This window comes from Arachis ipaensis, chromosome B9, assembly GCF_059453495.1.
Source record: "Arachis ipaensis isolate K30076 ecotype BB chromosome B9, ASM5945349v1, whole genome shotgun sequence".
Lineage (NCBI taxonomy): Eukaryota > Viridiplantae > Streptophyta > Magnoliopsida > Fabales > Fabaceae > Arachis > Arachis ipaensis.
In genome coordinates, this window is record NC_142444.1 from 103630852 (window position 1) to 103648418 (window position 17567).

Genomic DNA, 17567 nt, shown 5'->3' on the forward strand with positions numbered 1-17567 from the left:
AACCATACATGCCAATAACTTTGAACTAAAACCCCAGCTCATCACCCTAGTCCAGAACAACTGTGCATTCGGAGGAAGTGCCCAAGAAGACCCCAATCAACATCTAACCACCTTCCTAAGGATATGTGATACTGTGAAGTCTAATGGTGTTCATCCTGACACCTATAGACTACTTCTATTTCCCTTTTCACTCAAGGATAAAGCATCTAAATGGCTAAAATTCTTCCCGAAGGAGAGTTTAACAACCTGGGAAGAGGTGGTGAACAAATTCTTGGCAAGATTCTACCCTCCTCAAAGAATCAACAGGTTGAGAGCTGAGGTACAAACCTTCAGACAAAAAGATGGTAAAACTCTCTATGAAGCATGGGAGAGGTTTAAAGACTTAACAAGAAGGTGCCTGCCAGACATGTTCAATGAATGGGTATAGTTACACATTTTCTATGAGGGTCTTTCTTATGAATCAAAGAAGGCAGTAGACCACTCATCCGGGGGATCTCTGAATAAGAAGAAGACCATTGAAGAAGCCATAAATGTCATCGAGACTGTAGCTAAGAATGACTACTTCTATGCTTCTGAAAGGGGCAACACTCGAGGAGTAATGGAGTTGAACAATATGGACGCACTTCTGGCTCAAAACAAGATGATCACCAAGTAGCTGGTTGACCTTACCAAGAAGATGGAAAGAAACCAACTTGCAGCAATCACTACCTCATCAGCAGCTCAAGAAGGAGTGAATGCAGAGAAAGAGGGTGACCAGGAACAAGCCAACTATATTGGGAACTCAACTAGGCAAACCCATGATCCATACTCCAAAACTTATAATACTGGTTGGAAGAACCACCCAAACTTTGGGTGGGAAAATCAGCAAGATCAAGGCCAAGATCAGAGACGTCACAACCCCAACAACAATGTAACTCACCAACATTCCACACAGAGATCTTATCAACACCCACCCAATAATACCTCTCAATATCCATATCAAAACCAAAATGGCCCTTCTCACCCCTCCAACCTCAACTCACCATCACCATCCGAAGATAGACTCTCCAGAATTGAGACTCTACTTGAAGGTATATGCAAGGAAATCTAGGATAATAGAGTGTTCAAGGATGAGGTGCGAGCTAATATCAAAAACAAGGGAGACACCATCAAGAGGCTGGAATTTCAAGTGGGATACCTCTCTGAGAAGATTCCTAAACCTACTGATAGCTTCCCAAGTGACACGGAGAAAAACTCGAGAGGTAAAGCAAAGAAAGTAAGATGGGAAGAATGCAAGATGGTCACTATAAGTGATGAGGGGAGTGTGGAAGAACTCAACAAACCCTTAGAACACTCTCGAGATATTCCAGCAGAGAAGCAGGAAGAGGGTGACCAAGAAACCAACTCCACACAGAAGAAGGGGTTAAGGGAGAAGGAGATTCTGAACCCATATGAACCTTTTCCCCAAAAACTCAAGGGCGGTGTAGAAAGGAGAGTGTACTCAAAATTCCTCGACATGTTTGCATCTCTCCATGTAAACATACCATTCATCAAGGCTTTCCAACAAATGCCCTCATACATTAAATGTATGAAGGAGCTGCTGACGAAGAAAAATTCACTAAAGGGAGGACAAACAATATTGATGAATAAAGAGTGCAGTGCTCTCATTCAAACAGAGTTGCCTACAAAAAGGAAGGATCCATGGAGTTTTTACATCCCTTGTGCTATAGGAGAAACAGTAATTGATAAAGGACTCTGTGACCTGGGAGCAAGCATCAACTTAATGCCTTTATCCCTCATGAAGAAGCTTCAGATCAATGAGCTAATGCCCACAGACGTAATCATTAAGTTGGCTGACAAAACTCAAAAACAAGCCATATGAGTGGTTGAGAACGTGCTAGTAAAGGTTGGGAACAACTTCCTTCCCACAGACTTTGTTATTTTGGAGATGGAAGAAAGTCACCTCCATCCAATCATATTGGGAAGACCATTCCTAGCCACAGCCAGAGCACTTATAGATGTGGAGCGAGGAGAGCTAATACTGAGGATACATAATGAACAACTTATCTTCAATGTCTTGTTATCTAAATAAATAAATTAAACCATAAACCATAAGCATGGTTATCTAAACTTAGGGGATTTCTAATTAGAAATAGTCACACCACTGTATCCCACAACCTTCACCAACCTAACCTCCGTGCGATCCCATCGCCACCGCCTACCTATCCTTCTCAGCACCGGACAATCACAGATAATGCAAGCAAGTAATACACAGGTAATATTCATATATAGCAAGTAGGCATATTACACAGTTAGGCAAACTCAAGTAATCAAAGCAAACAAGTATATAAGAGATGCATATGATGAATGCCTGTCCTATTGGCTCGTGATATCACTTGTCAGTCCGTAAATGCCAACCTGACACATCCTTCCGGATGTAGCCATTTTTGCCACGCGAGAGATATAGTGCCCTGCACACTCATACAGCAGCGAATCTGCTACGTCAGAGATATAGTGCCCTGCACACTCATGCAGTAGGGAGTCTACTACGCTGGGGATATAGGCCCTGCACACTTCATGCAGCAGAGAAGGAAACAACCACAACTACTCATGATGCAGAAAAATCTGGCACGCCAGAGATATAGGCCCCGCACACTCTCAACAACAACTAGTCATGAAGTAGAAAAATCTACCACGCTAGAGATATAGGCTCCGCACACTCCCTATAATCCAATAATTTTATCATTCCTTTCCAAGTTCTCAACTCATCATAACCATCCCATCACTAGTTTCCACTTTTCAAATTCATCATAAGCATTCTCTTTTCTCAATAATCTCTTCAACCATAAACTTCACAATTCAACATTCACCAATTCAAGCTAGGGATTACACAAACCTTCCAAACCTATGTCACCGGCTCTAAACTCATAACTAAAAATACTCTTTTTATTCCTTTATTATTTCTTCCTTGATTCATGAACCTAAAACTGGCAAAAAGATTTTAAACAAGTGTTACGGAAGTTTGCAAGCTTTTCAGGAAGGTAAAACAGTTAAAAACAAGGTTTTCATTAAAAAATAAGGCAGTGTGCGTACGCACGCCCAGGAGGATTTTCAAGATGTGTGCGTACGCATAGGGTTGTGCATACGTACAGGAGTAAAAATTTTGATTCTACGTACACGCACCGATATGTGCGAATGCCCTCAACAGAAGGCACCTTCCAGCGTGTGCGTGCACACTAGGTTGTGCGTACGCACAAAAACCAAAAATCACAAATTCTACAATTTCACAGAATTAAGATTTTTGGCACCAACTTCTGACGATCATATCTTTCTCTACAAAATTTCAATTTCTACAAAAATCTATACCATTTTAAAGCTCTTTAAATCATTGACGATCAGAACTCTGTCGGTAAAGAATTTTTATAAAAATAATCGCGTTGTAAGTATAGTTTCAAAACCAACAGAGAATCCTTTCGTACAAAAGTTTGGTTGTCACAAGTAACAAAACCCAATAAAATTTATAACCGAAGTATTTAAACCTCATGTCGTCTCTCAAGGAATTGCAGGGAAGTATGATTTATTATTGGTTATGGAAAGTATCTTTTTGGGTTTTTTTTGAAATAGGGAACAAGGAAATAAATTAACAGTAAAGTAAATTAATAACTAGAAAAACTCTTGGCAAGGTATGAGAACTGGAAATCCCATCCTAGTTATCCTTATTAGGTGTGATGAGAATTGTCATTGCTCCCACTTAGTTAACCCTTACTAAATAAAGGAAAGTCAAATGGACTAATCAATTTGATTCCTCAACTCCTTAGATTCTTGCTAGTAAAGAATTTTATAAAAATAATCACGTTGTAAGTATATTTTCTAAACCAACAGTGAATCCTTTCGTACAAAAGTTTGGTTGTCACAAGTAAAAAAACCCAATAAAATTTATAACCGAAGTATTTAAACCTCGGGTCGTCTTCTCAAGGAATTGCAGGGAAGTATGATTTATTATTGGTTATAGAAAAAGGTATATTTTTTGGTTTTTGAAAAAGGGAACAGGAAAATAAACTGGAAATAAAGTGAATTAATTATCATGAACACCAGTGCAAGGTATAAGAACTGGAAATCCCATCCTAGTTATCCTTATCAGGTGTGATGAGAATTGTTTATTGCTTCCACTTAGTTAACCCTTACTAAATAAAGGAAAGTCAAGTGGAGTAATTAATTTGATTCCTCAAGTCCTAGTCAACTCCTGTGGAAAGACTAGCTTTAGAGAGATCCAAATCAATAAGCAAATTCCAACTTTCAATCAACAGCTGAGTTTGAGAACTCAAGTGTCACCAATTACTCAACCAAAGCAAAGGGAGAAAAAACTAAATTATTTATATTATAAATAAAAGAAAGCAATCATAAATCTGAAATACCTCAAATTGTATTTAAACATAAATTCAAATCTAACATGAAGAGTTCATAAGCCAAATTGGCTAAATAGGTAATTACCAAGAGAAATAGAGCAACTAAAGTAATAGAATAAAAAAAAGTAGATAAGAGAAACTAAATTTAAAAGAACATAGAACCTGGAATGCAGAAGAAGTAAACCTAACCTTTAAGAGAAATCCTAAATTCTAAATCCTAAGAGAGAAGAGAGAGCCTCTCTCTCTAGAAACTACATCTAAAACCTAAAAATTGTGCATATGAATGTTGTGTTTTTGTTGTATCAATGAATGGATCGATTCCCCCACTTTATAGCCTCTAATCTGTGTTTTTTGGACCAAAAATTGGGTCAGAAACAGCCCAGAAATTGCCCTCAGTAATTTCTGATACGTACAGGTCGCTGCAGAGCCACGCGTTAGCGTCGTCCACGCGTTCGCGCGGATTGAGTTTTTGCCAGGTCACGCATCCGTGTGATCCACGCATGCACGTCGCCTGGCTTCAGGGCAGCTATGGCAAATTATCTATCTTTGTGAAGCCCCGGATGTTAGCTTTTCAATGGAATTGGAACCGCGTCATTTGGACCTCTGTAGCTCAAGTTATGATCATTTTAGTACCAGAAGGTCAGGCTAGACAGCTTTAGCAGTTCCTTCAGTTTCTTGTATTCTTTCCACTTTTGCATGCTTCCTTTCCATCCTCTAAGCCATTCCTACCCTGTAATCCCTAAAATCACTTAACGCACATATCAAGGCATCGAATGGTAATAAGAGAGGATTAATATTAGCAAATTTAAGGCCAAAGAAACATGTTTTCAATCATAGCACAAAATCAGGAAGGAAAATGTAAAACCATGCAATTAGTATGAACAAGTGTATGAAAGATTGATAAAATCCACTCAATTGAGCACAAGATAAACCGTAAAATAGTGGTTTATCAATCAACTTTAATTTGATACAAAAATCATTCAATTTCAAAAACTGTAGCTCAAGATATGATTTGTCAAAGTTCACCAAAAATCCATTTTTACCAAAAATCTCTAAACCTCAATTTTAACCAACTCTCAATCCAAAATTACTTATTCTATATTCAAAAAATTCCTAATGTACCTAGTTCATATTCACATATCCTCCAATTCATTCCACAACCTAAAATTCACATTTTCATCATTTCCATACCAAATTCACCCAACCACTACACCATACTTAAATCATTTAGTTTCAAATCCTTTATTTCTCCTACAATTCCTACATCACAAATCTCCATTGTAACCAACAATCCATACACAATTAATAAGTCACATATTCATAATTCTAAATCATGACAACTATTATACATTTACTTATTACCATAAATTCTCATAGTCCTCATGAATCATCAATATAACCAATCACCATCATTACTCATCAACACGAATAATTTTCAACAATCATCATCAACCACAATAATCAATAACAACCAACAACTAACATCAATTCAATCCTATCCTAAGGTCTACTAGCTTAAGTTTCCAGAAACTTTACATATTATATAAAGGAAACCGAAACCATACCTTGGCCGATTCCTAATATGCTCAAACACCAAACTTGATTCCAACAAGCTTCCACCAAGCTCCAAACCACCAAAGCCAAACCAAAAGCCACCACCAAATCCAAAAACAAGCTTCATACATACAATATAACCATGCATTAACAACTAAAGCTCACACTGCACCAAACCACAAGGATATAGAGGTTCCTTTCCCTATCCAATGGTGATCGGGGCAAAGCCCGACAATTACCCGCTACTAGAGATCACCTAAACAAGCAAAATCACAAAATATACTCAAAACTAAACCCAAAAACACAGAAATTCTAGGACTAGAAACTGGAGCACGAGTTGAGAGATCTTACCAACAAAGCCTAGCTAGAATCGAAGAGCTCGACAAGAGATTCGTGTGCCCATACAGCTTATCAATCGGAGCTCCGGATCAAAAGTTATGGAGCTTTGAAGGAAGAGGTGAATAGTAACCTTCTTCCTCCCTTCTGTCACCCAGCAGCGCCCCTTTCTCTCATTTTGGGGTGCAATGAGCTCAATTGCTCATTAAATGAGCATATATATGTTGGGCATTGGACCCGGTCCAACCTGTTAGCGTTTTTAGTCCGTTTGGGCCACTTTGGGCCTAAACCTTTAAGATTAGTGTCCTGTTTTTAATTATAAATTATTTTTGTCTTTTCAAATCAATAAATCAATTTTCAAAGTCTTATTTTCCAAAATACGCCCTACTGGACAGACTAGAGCTAGTACTACCGGCTTAAGCACCAGTACGCATTTTTACAAAAACTTTTCAAAAAAGATACATTTTCCAACTCAGAAAAATTCATTGAAATCAAATTTCACCTTTAAATTTTCAAGTTAAAACTTCTAAATTTTGAATCTACTCCGGGCACTTAAAAATTATTATATTATTAAAACGATTATGCCGGTTCTTACAAATCGAGGATTCAGATTTTAGTCCACTTAACCAAATACATTCCTACATTGACCCTAACCCCATTACAACCCTTGAAAAGACCTCTGGATATGTGTATTCATGCATTAAATTTTTGTTGGTTGGTAGATGATGAGCGGATAATTTATGCGCTTTTTGGCATTGTTCTTAGGTAGTTTTTAGTATGATTTAGTTAATTTTTACTATGTTTTTATTATTTTTATGTAAAATTCACATTTCTGAACTTTACTATGAGTTTGTGTGTTTCTCTATGATTTCAGGTATTTTCTGGCTGAAATTGAGGGACCTCAGCAAAAATCTGATTCAGAGACTGAAAAAGGACTGCAGATGCTGTTGGATTCTGACCTCCCTGCACTCGAAATGGATTTTCTGGAACTATAGAATCCCAATTGGCGCACTTTTAATTGCGTTGGAAAGTAGACATCCAGGGCTTTCCATCAACATATAATAGTCTATACTTTTCCCAAGTTTTGATGACGCAAATCGGCGTTTAACACCAAGTCTTTACCCTATTCTGGTGTTAAACGCCAGAAACAGGTTGCAAATCGGCGTTTAACGCCAAGTGGATTTCTGCACTATTTATTTTAGTCTACTCAATTTTTGTAAACCTAGGTCACTAGCTTAGTATAAAAACTACTTTTAGAGATTTATTTTGCACCTCATGACATTTTCACATCTGAATATTGTATTTCTGATGGCATGAGTCTCTAAACCCCATGATTGGGGGTGAGAAACTCTGCTGTGTTTTGATGAATTAATGCAATTACTACTATTTTTCATTCAATCACGCTTGTTTCTATTCTAAGAATATCACTCGCACTTCACCCTGATGAATGTGATGATCCGTGACATTCATCATCATTCTCACCTAGGAATGCATGCCTGACAACCACCTCTGTTCTATCTACACTAGCTTGAGTGTGTATCTCTTAGCCTCCTGGTTCATGATCAGAGTCTTCGTGGTATAGGCTAGAATTATTAGCGGCCATTTCTAAGATCCGGAAAGTCTAAACCTTGTCTGTGGTATTCCGAGTAGGATCTGGGAAGGGATGAATATGACGAGCTTCAAACTCGCGAGTGTTGGGCGTAGTGACAGACGCAAAAGAATCAACGGATTCTATTCCAACATGAGTGAGAACCGACAGATGATTAGCCGTGCGGTGACCGCGCATTTGGACCATTTTCACTGAGAGGATGGATGGTAGCCATTGACAACGGTGATCCACCAATATAGAGCTTTCCTTGGAAGGAAACCTGCGTGCATGAAGAAGAAGACAGTAGGAAAGCAAAAATTCAGAAGACAGAGCATCTTCAAAACCTCAATTTGTTCCACATTACTGCATAATAAGTATTATTTATTTTATGTTAATTATTCTTCATAAATCCAACAATTTATATTATTAATTTCCTGACTAAGAATTACAAAATAACCATAGCTTGCTTCAAGTCGACAATCTCCGTGGGATCGACCCTTACTCACGTAAGGTATTACTTGGACGACCCAGTGCACTTGCTGGTTAGTGGTACGAGTTGTGAAAAGTGTGATTTACAATTTGTGCACCAAGTTTTTGGCGCCATTGCCGGGGATTGTTCGAGTTTGGACAACTGACGGTTTATTTTGTTGTTTAGATTAGGAAAATATTTTCTTTTTGGTTTAGAGTCTTCTATTATTGTATTTGGTTAAAACTTTTTTTAAAATCCTTATTTTCTCTTTTTAAAATTTTCAAAAATTTTTATAAACTAATAATTGAGTTTTTCTGTTTAAGTTTAGTTTCATATTTTAAGTTTGGTGTCAATTGCATGATTTTATTTTTCTTTCATTTTTTTTTTGAATTATTAGTGATCATAATATAAAAATTTTTAAGTTTGGTGTCCTTTGTGTTTCTGTTTTCTTAAAAATTTTTCAAAGTTGTTCTTAGTGTTCATCGTGATATTCAAAGTTTTCCTGTTTGTTTCCTTTGTTTTGATCTAAAAATTTAAGTTTGGTGTCATTTTTACTATTTTTCTCTTTCTTCATTAAATTCAAAAATATCTTTTCTCTTTATTTCAATTAATTTTCAAATTTTCCTTTAAAAAATTCAGATTTTTATTTTAAAACTTCCTATTCTATCTTATCTTAGTTTTGAAATTTCAAAATTCAAAATCTTTTTCAAAAATCATATCCAAAGTTTTTCAAATCTTCTTAATTAAATAATTATTTTCATTTTCAAATTTATTTTTCTCTTAGTTTTCGAAATTTATATTTTAATTTCTAATTATTTTATTTTATCTTATTATTTTTATTTATTCTTAATAATTCAGTTTGTTTCTACTTAAATAAAATAAAAACAAAAACATATTTTGTTTGCAATTCATATCAATTCCATTTTATCCATCATGGACATAAATGGAAACGAACAGTCCAGAAAGACTCTGGGGTCATATGCTAACCCCATTACTGCAGCATATGGGAGCAGCATCTGTATACCTCCAATCAAAGCAAGCAGTTTTGAGCTAAATCCTCAGCTCATTGTCATGGTGCAGCAAAATTACCAGTATTCTAGTCTTCCTCAGGAAGAACCTACTGAGTTTCTGGCACAGTTCTTGCAAATTACTGACACAGTACGTGAAAAGGAAGAAGATCAGGATGTCTACAGATTATTACTATTTTCATTTGCTGTAAAAGATCAAGCTAAAAGGTGGTTAAATAACCAACCTACAGCAAGCATAAGAACATGGAAACAGTTATCAGACAAATTTCTGAATCAATATTTCCCTCCAAAAAGGATGACACAGCTAAGGCTAGACATCCAAGGCTCTAAACAAGAGGATGATGAATCCCTTTATAACACCTGGGAGAGGTACAGAGGGATGCTAAGGAAATGCCCCTCTGAAATGTTTTCAGAGTGGGTACAGTTAGACATCTTCTACTACAGGCTTACAAAAAAGCTCAGGTATCTCTAGACTACTCAGCTGGTGGATCTATACACATGAGAAAAATTATTGAAGAGGCTCAAGAGCTTATTGATATAGTTGCTAGAAATTAGCATCTGTACATAAGTAATGAGTCCTCCATGAAAGAAGAAGCTAAGGCAGTATCAATTGACTTTAGTCCTCAGGAACAAGTTGCTGAACTCAATCAGCAACTATCTTCCATAACAAGGCAGTTAGCATAATTTAAGGAGATGCTACAAGAAACCAAAAATGCTAACAAGGATATGGAATCACAATTGAATTAGACAAAACAGCAGCTATCAAAACAGATAACAGAGGAGTGCCAAGCAGTTCAATTAAGAAGTGGAAAAACATTAAATACCTCAACTCAAAGCAGCAGAAAGCCAAGAAAAGAACAGCTGACAGAGGATGAGCAACTTACTACCCAAAATCCCTCTGAGGACAGTAAGATCCCAGAGAGAAATAAGTCTGGCATTCAAACGCCAGAAAAGGGTGAAAAACTGGCGTTAAACACCCAATCTATGTTCAGTTCTGGCGTTCAAATGCCAGAAAAGGATAGGAATCTGGCGTTAAACGCCCAATCTATGTCCAGTTCTGGCGTTCAAACGCCAGTGAGGGATCAGACACCTACAAGTGCTGATAATAACTCCCTCAAGAAGGCTTCTCAACCTGCCTCTGTAGGAAATAAACCTGCAGCAAATAAGATTGAAGAATACAAAGCCAAAATGTCTTATCCTCAGAAACTCCGCCAAGCGGAATAGGATAAAAAATTTGCCCGCTTTGCAGACTATCTCGGGACTCTTGAAATAAAGATTCCGTTTGTAGAGGCACTTGAGCAAATACCCTCTTATGCTAAGTTCATGAAAGAGATCTTAAGTCATAAGAAGGATTGGAGAGAAACAGAAAACGTTTTTCTCACTAAAGAATGCAGTGCAGTCATTCTAACAAGCTTACTAGAAAAGTTTAAGGATCCCGGAAGCTTTATGATACCATGCACACTAGAGGGTACTTGTACCAAAACAACTTTATGTGATCTTGGGGAAAGTATCAATCTAATCCCTGCATCCACTATCAGAAAGCTTGGCTTGACTGAAGAGGTCAAACCAACCCGGATATGTCTTCAACTTGCTGATGGCTCCATTAAATATCCATCGGGCATAATTGAGGACATGATTATCAAGGTTGGGTTATTTGCCTTTCCCACTGACTTTGTAGTGCTGGAGATGGAGGAGCACAAGAGTGCAACTCTCATTCTAGAAAGAACTTTCCTAGCAAATGGAAGAACCCTCATTGATGTCCAAAAAGGGAAAGTGACCTTAAGAGTCAATGAGGATGAGTTCAGGCTGAATGCTGTTGAGGCAATGAAGCATCCAGACACATCAAAAGACTGCATGCGTGTTGATATTATTGACTCCATGGTAGAGGAGATCAACATGGCCGAGAGTCTCGAATCAGAGCTAGAAGACCTCTTTAAAGATGTTCAGCCTGATTTAGAGGAATCAGAGGAAATAAAAGAGCCTCTGAAAATTCCTCAAGAAGAGCAGAAACCTCCTAAACCCAAGCTCAAACCACTACCACGATCCCTGAAATATGCATTTCTGGTAGAAGGTGACACTTTTTCGGTGATCATAAGCTCTGCTTTAAATCCACAGGAAGAGAAAGCACTACTTCAAGTGCTAAGGACACACAAGGCAGCTCTTGGGTGGTCCATAAGTGATCTTAAGGGCATCAGCACAGCAAGATGCATGCAAAAGATCCTATTGGAGGACGATGCTAAGCTAGTGGTTCAACCACAGAGGCGGCTAAATCCAGCCATGAAGGAGGTGGTGCAGAAAGAGGTCACCAAGTTACTGGAGGCTGGGATTATTTATCCTATTTCTGATAGCCCCTGGGTGAGCCCTGTCCAAGTTGTCCCCAAGAAGGGAGGCATGACAGTGGTTCATAATAAAAAGAATGAACTGGTTCCTACAAGAACAGTTACAGGGTGGCGTATGTGTATTGATTACAGAAGGCTCAATATAGCCACCAGGAAGGATCACTTTCCTTTACCATTCATAGACCAGATGCTAGAGACTAGCAAGTCACGAATATTACTGCTTTTTGGATGGCTATTCAGGTTACAACCAAATTGCAGTAGATCCTGATGCCAAGGCATCTTAGGCTAGTTTCACTAGCATTTTTCTGTTAGTTTTAGTTGTTTTATGCATTTTCTTGAGCTTAAAGTAACCAAGAATGGTTAAATGAATAACAAAGCAATGAACCATCCAAACAGTATGATTTTGATGCAAATTCCATGAGTTTTAGTTATATTACTTGAATGCTATGAATGGAAGATTTCTCATGAAATTTTGCAAGACTTTGATGCAATTGTTTGGATGATTTCAGGGAAGAAGAGGCTAGGCAAGGAAGCAACAAAAATCAATAAAGGAAGCTTGAATATCACATGTGGAGTTTAAGTTCCAGTTTAAGCTTAAACTGGAACTTAAACGCCAGAATCATGAAGGCTAAGAAATGCTGAAACTGAAGTTTAACCTCCAGTTTAACCTTAAGTGTTCACAATCAGGAAAGTTCTTTCTATGGAACATTTAGAAGTCATGAAGGAATCAAATGGGGACGTTTTCATAGTGAGAGGAGAAGACATCAAGCACTACAATCCACCCTAACAAGGGGCAACCGTCAAGCTAGTGACGTTAAAGAAGCGCTTGTTGGGAGGCAACCCAACCTGAGGTAATACTCCCTTGCTGTTTCTTTTATTTGTTTCAATAAAAAGGTGAAGTAGTTTCTGTGCATTGCAAAGAATTAAGTTTGGTGTTTCACACCAAACAATGAATTCGTGGATCAATAATTCAAAGGGGAATGTGTGACTCTAAGTTTGGTGTTCCACCATAAAGCTCAACTGAACACAACAACCTTTGAATTATATGAAAGAAACAACCATTCTAAGCAATCACAGAAATGCTTAAAATCCTTAGCAGCAACTTCATTCCAAGGAGAATTCAAGGATTCAAAGAACAGAGAAGTAAGTAGGAGACTAAGTTTGGTGTTCACACACCAACTTAAGACTCAGACACTTGCCCATACATAGTTGAGCTAACCACTCAAGTGCTTGAGAAGCAAGCAACTTCATCACTCTTTGCAGGAAAGGAAACAAGGATCTTAGAAAGAACATGAAGCAACAACTAGGAGAAGAAGGAGAAATCAAATTGTTCCTGGCAACAAAGAGAAAACAAGAAATTTCACAAGGTGGTGTTGTTCCTTGACATTTCTTTAAAATGGGCAAACAAAAGCATGCTTGTTCTGGTATAAACTGAAATTGTTGAATCTGTCTGGAATGTAAAGTTTCTAGTATGTTTGTCTGTTTAGTGCTTTGAATAAAGTGAATGCCTAGATGTTGGATATAACTTCACCTTCTTAAACAAATGCTTGCCATGCTTGTTCTGTTTCCAAAAATAAAAGAAAAGTTTGAACAAAAGTAACTTGGCTCAATTAGTGACAAATCAAGTAGAATTAAGTGGTGGTATGCATGCTTGATTGTTTAGTCAGATCACTGGAAATAGAGTGTAGAATTATCATTTTTTGTGTAGAAATTGAAAACTGTCTATGGATCTTAATGAATAAATGTCTTTGGCCATGAAAAAGAAAGAAAAAGAAGAAGAAAAAGCCACTAAAAAAAGGCAACCAAAAAGCAAAAAAAAAAAATTGAGAAAATAAGCTAGGCACCAATGGTTTGAACTTCTGAGACAAATGCCTGTGGTGTTTATGTATTAAGGATATGCTTGGATGAATAGGTTCTGAGGAGTGTTTCAACACTTGGTAACTTGGGTTAACTAACCCGGGATTATCAACCAAAAGTCCATTATCAAGAGCAACCTAAATACAAAACATTTAGTCACACAAAGAGGTGCTGGGCACCAATGTCTCAAGAAGAAATGTGAACTAAAATGCCTGCAGTGGATATGTGTAGTGCACTGATAAGAAAAAGAAAATGCCAAAGGCGTGTGCAACACATGACACTAAGCAAACAAGGAGCAAAGGAGCTCAAAGAAAAAGAAAAAGAAAAACAAAGAAGAGAAAAGTGCCAAGGACATAAGAGTAACAAGAGGCCATAGCAGTGTTTGATGGATGCAATGAAAAAGTGATAATCTTACCTGATAAGAATGAAAAAGTGATACTGCAACTTTCTGCATAAAACCCTTCTGATGAACTTCAAATGCTTGCTAATATAGCCAATGTAACTGCTTTCTGTTTCATACTTTCTTCTCAAATAACTCAGGACTTGCTTAGGGACAAGCAAGTATTAAGTTTGGTGTTGTGATGCCAAGGCATCTTAGGCTAGTTTCACTAGCATTTTTCTGTTAGTTTTAGTTGTTTTATGCATTTTCTTGAGCTTAAAGTAACCAAGAATGGTTAAATGAATAACAAAGCAATGAACCATCCAAACAGTATGATTTTGATGCAAATTCCATGAGTTTTAGTTATATTACTTGAATGCTATGAATGGAAGATTTCTCATGAAATTTTGCAAGACTTTGATGCAATTGTTTGGATGATTTCAGGGAAGAAGAGGCTAGGCAAGGAAGCAACAAAAATCAATAAAGGAAGCTTGAATATCACATGTGGAGTTTAAGTTCCAGTTTAAGCTTAAACTGGAACTTAAACGCCAGAATCATGAAGGCTAAGAAATGCTGAAACTGAAGTTTAACCTCCAGTTTAACCTTAAACTGGAGGTTAAACGCCAGAATGAGAATTCCACTCAGGAAGCATTTCCACGTTTAACCTCCAGTTTAACCTTAAACTGGAGGTTAAACGCCAGAAATGGGAAATGCACCAGGGAGCCATTTCCACGTTTAAGCTCCAGTTTAACCTTAAACTGGAGCTTAAACGTGTTCGACCAAGTTTTCTCCTCCAGGGTTGCTTTCTCCATTTCCACGTTTAAGCTCCAGTTTAACCTTAAACTGGAGCTTAAACGTGTTCGACCTCCAGGATGGCTTTCTCTATTTCCACGTTTAAGCTCCAGTTTAACCTTAAACTGGAGCTTAAACGTGTTCGACCTCCAGGGCTGCCTTTCCTATCTCCACGTTTAAGCTTCAGTTTAACCTTAAACTGAAGCTTAAACGTGTTCGACTAAGTTACCCTCCAGGGCTGCCTTCTTCCATTTCCACGTTTAAGCTTCAGTTTAACCTTAAACTGAAGCTTAAACGTGCTTCCACAAAAGGCATCACTGGAAGTGTCTGGCGTTTAAGCTGCAGTTTAAGCTTAAACTGCAACTTAAACGCCACTCTTGGAAAAGGTTTCTGGGCCAAAAATATTGCGGTTTAAGTTAGTATTTGAGCACAAACATTAACTTAAACTTACTCTGGTATGAAACCCAATTGAATATCATGGTTTATGGGATTGGGCCTGAAGGATTGATGAGTCTGGATTTTCAATTTGTTGAGTCATGTGTCATTACTTGATTATCACTAAGTTGGCTCAATGAATGTTACAGAATGTGGATCAGCAGCCTCATCAAGATTATGGATCATAAACCCAAAGCAAAAGGAAAGCAGGGAGAGGCCTCAAAGCCCAAGAAACACAACAGAAGCTCAATATAGAAAGTGTATAAATAGGATAGAATTTAAGTTAGGAAGGACTTTTGACCTTTTCATTTTTTGCTAGTTTTCATACCTTTGTAATTGAATTCAGAGCTATGACTCACTAAACCCCTTTCATTGGGTTAGGGAGCTCTATTGTAATTCAATGAATCAATAATAGTTTTATCTTCTTCTTCAATCTTTTCTCTTGAATTTTGTTAGAAAGCTTCTCGATCTAATTCCATTGGGTAGTTGTCTTGGGAAAGAAACTACCCATAATTGGAATCCTTCGGAACCTTGGGAAAGGAATGGAGGATTCATGCTAGAGAAGCTTTCTCACAGTGAATTGGATTGGGGTTTGGATGGATATTGTGACATGTAATCCTACCAAATTGTGGTTCATGAAACTGTGTGGTATAATCAGTGATCGAGCATCATCTCTTCTTATGAACATTTAAACCAAGGGATTGGGAATTTGTTCGTTTTTAGAGAGAATTGGTGAGCCAAGGGATTGGGATCCAATCATATAAGATTGCCAAGCAAAATTCAATGAATGCATTGGTTGAGAAAGGAATAAAAATGTTTTGATTCGGAGATCTCAATATCTCCTAACACCCAATGAATTCCCCATTTCTGATTTCCACTTTCTCTTTACATTCTGCAACTCAATTCATGCAATCACCCCCATTCCCTTTTAATTTCAGCAATTTAGCTTTTGCTCTTTAATTCATGCAATTTAAGATTCCGCCATTTCAATTTCTTGTCATTTACGTTTCCCGCCAATTTTACATTCCGCAATTCTCATCTAAGTCTTGATTCCGCTCAACTAGACACACTTCTAATCCGAATTGCTCATTCAACCAATCCTTGTGGGATTCGACCTCACTCTATTGTGAGTTTTTACTTGACGATAACCGGTGCACTTGCCGGAAGGAATTTTGCCGATCGTGCAATTTCCTAAATCGTGGCATAACTAGTTTATGCGCATCAAGTTTATGGCGCCGTTGCCGGGGATTGGTTTTCGATTGACAATTCTTCAATTGGAAGTTAACTAGATTGAGCATTTTTCTTGCTTTGTTAATTCAGTTCAAGTTACTTGTTGAATTTTAATTTCTGCACTCTGTTACATGCTTTCTTTCTTTATGCCTTTAAATTCAAGCAACTAACTCACTGACTCACTAACTATTTGAATTAATTCCTCAACTACTCTAACCATACTCTTCCATTAACCAAGAGTATTTCAATTGTTTGTTGCCTGTGCGGTGTTCTTGTATGACAGGTAGGAGAGGAGAGACATCAACTCCTCCATATACCGAACCAGAGAGGACCCTTCATAGACTTAGAAGGGAAGCAAGAGGGAAGAGAGTACTGGGAGAAGAAGAATCTGAAGGAGAATCTGAGGACAATTTTGAGGAAGCTCTAGATCTCAACATGGATAGAGAAGTTCACAACCATGAGAGAGCTGATGGAAACAATGCCATTCCTGAGAGGAGGGTTCTTAGTTCATACATAAACCCAACCTCTGGGAATTGTGGTAGCAGCATTCAGAAACCACCCATTCAGGCCAACAATTTTGAGCTCAAACCACAGCTAATATCACTTGTGGAGAATCATTGTTCATTTGGTGGGAGTGCTAATGAAGATCCAAACCAACACCTCACAAAATTCCTGAGAATTTGCGACACTGTGAAGTCCAATGGAGTCCAGGAAGATGCCTATAAACTGCTTTTGTTCCCATTTTCACTTAGGGACAAGGCAGCTAAGTGGCTGGAATCATTCCCAAGGGGGAGCCTAACAACATGGGACGAGGTGGAAAGCAAGTTTCTGGCACGTTTCTACCCCCCCACAAAAGGTCAATAGGCTTCGATCTGAGGTTCAGACTTTTAGACAACAAGATGGTGAAACTCTCTACGAGGCATGGGAGAGATTCAAGGATTTGACAAGGAAATGCCCACCAGACATGTTCCATGACTGGGTGCAATTGCATATTTTCTATGATGGACTTTCTTATGAATCAAGGAAGGTTGTAGACAATTCATCAGGAGGTTCATTGAACAGGAAAAAGACTGTGGAAGAAGCCATTGAAGTGATTGAGATAGTGGCTGAGAATGAGTACTACTATGCTTCAGAGAGACACAACACTAAGGGAGTCATGGAGCTGAACCATGTTG

General features: G+C 37.9%; 2 non-coding genes across 2 annotated transcripts; both read right to left on the bottom strand.

The window, feature by feature from the left end:
• Positions 1 to 304: 304 nt before the first annotated feature.
• LOC148545722 (small nucleolar RNA R71) lies at positions 305 to 408 on the bottom strand. The gene has a single exon (XR_015901424.1). It is a non-coding gene; the product is annotated as a small nucleolar RNA R71 (small nucleolar RNA).
• A 16846-nt stretch (positions 409 to 17254) lies between these two features.
• On the bottom strand, positions 17255 to 17358 carry LOC148545723 (small nucleolar RNA R71). The gene has a single exon (XR_015900653.1). It is a non-coding gene; the product is annotated as a small nucleolar RNA R71 (small nucleolar RNA).
• Between the last annotated feature and the right edge of the window lie 209 nt (positions 17359 to 17567).